The sequence below is a fragment of the Anolis sagrei genome, chromosome 12 (assembly GCF_037176765.1).
Source record: "Anolis sagrei isolate rAnoSag1 chromosome 12, rAnoSag1.mat, whole genome shotgun sequence".
Lineage (NCBI taxonomy): Eukaryota > Metazoa > Chordata > Lepidosauria > Squamata > Dactyloidae > Anolis > Anolis sagrei.
This window is the reverse complement of record NC_090032.1, coordinates 1,407,989-1,411,511: the sequence shown is the minus strand read 5'-3', so window position 1 is coordinate 1,411,511 and position 3,523 is coordinate 1,407,989.

Below are 3,523 nucleotides of genomic sequence, written 5' to 3'. Positions count from 1 at the left end.
ACTCCGGCCACTCCGGCCGCCTCTGTCCAGAGCACAATGGAGCCGTTGGGGACAGGACACTGGACGCCAATAGGGAGGGACCAAGGGGGCCTCTTAAAGGGGCCACGCAAGGCCGGGACCCCCTCTCAATTGCACAGAAATATTCACCAAAAATATTCATTAAGATAATCATTTAAAATAATGTCCGCAAAAATTAATCACAGGAAATATTCACCAAAAATATTCATTAAAATAATGATTTAAAATAATGTTTGCAAAAATTAATCACAGGAAATATTCATTAAAATATTCATTAAAATAATCATTTAAAATAATGTCTGCAAAAATTAATCACAGGAAAAATTCACCAAAAATATTCATTAAAATAATCATTTAATATTCATTAAAATAATGATTTAAAATAATGTTCGCAAAAATTAATCACAGGAAATATTCACCAAAAATATTCATTAAAATAATCATTTAAAATAATGTTTGCAAAACCTAATCACAGGAAATATTCACCAAAAATATTCATTTAAAATAATGTTTGCAAAAATTAATCACAAGAAATATTCACAAAAATATTCATTAAAATAATGATTTAAAATAATGATTGCAAAAATTGATCACAGGAAATATTCACCAAAAATATTCATTAAAATATCCACAGAAATATTTACAAAAAAAATGTTCATGGAAATATTCTTTGAAATATTCACAAAAATAATCATTAAAATAATGACAAAAATTCCCACAGGAAGAAAAAAAATCCACGGGAAATATTCATAGAAAATATTTCTATATTTACAAAAAATAATCACCAAACTATATATATATATATATATAGATATAGATAGATAGATAGATAGATATTCACAGAAATATTTACGAAAATATTCATTAAAATATTCATTAAAATATTCTCAAAAATGTATATCCAAACCACCTGCTTTGACTGAACAATCTGATCCCTCCCAACAGATGGCCATCCAGCCTCATAGGATTCATGGGTAAATAGGGTTTATACTGTAGAATAATCAAATGCTAGAGTTGGAAGAGACCCCCAAAGGCCATCCAGTCCAACCCCATTCCACCATGACACAATCCGATCCCTCCCGACGGATGGCCATCCAGCCTCATAGACATCTATGGAGAAATAGGGCTTATAGAATCATTGAATTTGAGAGCTGGAAGAGATTCCCAAAGGCCATCCAGTCTGACCTCATTCCACCATGACACAATCCGATCCCTCCCAACAGATGGCCATCCATAGTGAACTATGGGAAAATAGGGCTTATAGAATCATTGAATTCTTGAGTTAGAAGAGACTCCCAAAGGTCATCCAGTCTGACCCCATTCCACCATGATGCAATCCGATCCCTCCTGACAGATGGCCATCCAACCTCATAGACATCTATGTAGAAATAGGGCTTACAGAATCCGATCCCTCCCGACAGATGGCCATCCAGCCTCATAAGCATTCATGGGGAAATGGGGCTTATAGAATCATTGAATGCTAGCGTTGGAAGAGGCTCCCAAAGGCAACCCAGTCTGACACCATTCAACCATGACACAAACCAATCCCTCCCAACAGATGACCATCCACCCTCATAGACATCTATGGAGAAATAGGGATTATAGAATCATTGAATGCTAGAGCTGGAAGAGGCTCCCAAAGGCAACCCAGTCTGACACCATTCAACCATGACACAATCCGATCCCTCCCAACAGATGGCCACCCAGCCTCATAAGCATTCATGGGGAAATAGGGCTTATAGAATCATTGAATGCTAAAGTTGGAAGAAACCCCCAAAGGCCATCCAGTCCAACCCCATTCCACAATCCGATCCCTCCCGACAGATGGCCATCCAGCCTCATAAGCATTGCAAACACAATTTAACATTTCGGACCGAACTTTTCCTTAATTTAGGAAACTTACCCGTCTTGCTGAGTGTCTTTCGTGTCCCACTTCCTCCCAGTGCAGATTTCCTTGGGGTTGGATGCATAGTGCTTCCTGGATGGAAGATTGACAGCAGAATCTCAGCCTTTTGAATGGGAAGTCACAATGTTGTCTGTCTATCACTTGTGGCTCTGAAGCACTTGCAGTTCTCAGCCAGCAGGTGGCGATGCAGGCCCATCTTGTTTACTGTGTGTACTAATCTTGTTATGCAAATAATAATAATAATAATAATAATAATAATAATAATAATAATAATAATAATAATAATTAAAAAAAATTCTACTACTACTGCTAATAGTAATAATGATAATAATATAAAAATAAAAAGTAATAAAATAATAATAGTACTAATAACAAAAACAATAATAATGTTGATAATAATAATAGTGATAAAGATAATAATATAAATATAATAAAAGTAATAAAATAATAATAGTACTAATAACAAAAACAAAAATAATTAATAATGTTGGTAATTTTATGATAATAGTTATAATGATAATAATAATATTATAATAGTACTGCTCAAATTAGTGATAATAATATTTATTTATTTATTTATTTATTAATGCACTTGTATACCGCTAATATCTCAGCCTAAATCGGCGACTCATTGCGGTTTACAACATTTAAAAACAATATTCAGTTAAAAGCATAAAACACATATACAGTACAAATTATTGGGCCACCAATAACGATCCTATGCATCTCATAACTGGAATCGTAATCCAAAATTCATCGTCCGTGTATAACCAATCCTTAGTCATCACAATTCGTTACAATGGATTAACCAAATGCTTGTTTAAACATCCATGTCTTCAATCTTTTCCGAAACACCATCAGCGAAGGGGCTGATCGTACCTCTATGGGGAGGGTGTTCCAAAGCCGGGGGGCCACCACAGAAAAGGCCCTATCTCTCGTCCCCGCCAGCCGAGCTTGAGAAGCAGGCGGGATCGAGAGCAGGGTCTCCCCGGAAGATCTCAAACTCCTGGTGGGTTCATAGGCAGAGATGCAGTCAGATAGGTAGCTTGGGCCGGAACCGTTTAGGGCTTTAAAGGCCAACGCCAGCACTTTGAATTCAGCCCGGTAGCAGATCGGTAGCCAGTGGAGTTGGCGCAACAGGGGGGTTGTATGCTCCCTGCGCTCCGCTCCTGTTAAAATCATGGCTGCCGAGCGTTGGACTAGTTGGAGCTTCCGAGCTGTCTTCAAAGGCAACCCCACGTAGAGAGCGTTGCAGTAGTCTAAACGGGATGTAACCAGAGCGTGGACTACCGTGGCCAAGTCAGACTTCCCAAGGTATGGGCGCAGCTGGCGCACAAGCTTTAGCTGTGCAAATGCTCCCCTGGTCACCGCCGAAACCTGGGGTTCCAGGCTCAGCGATGAGTCCAGGATCACTCCCAAGCTGCGAACCTGCGTCTTCAGGGGGAGTGTGGCCCCATCCAACACAGGCTGTAACCCTATGCCCTGTTCGGCCTTGCGACTGACCAGGAGTACCTCTGTCTTGTCTGGATTCAATTTCAATTTGTTCGCCCTCATCCAGACCGTCACAGCGGCCAGGCACCGGTTCAGGACCTGGACAGC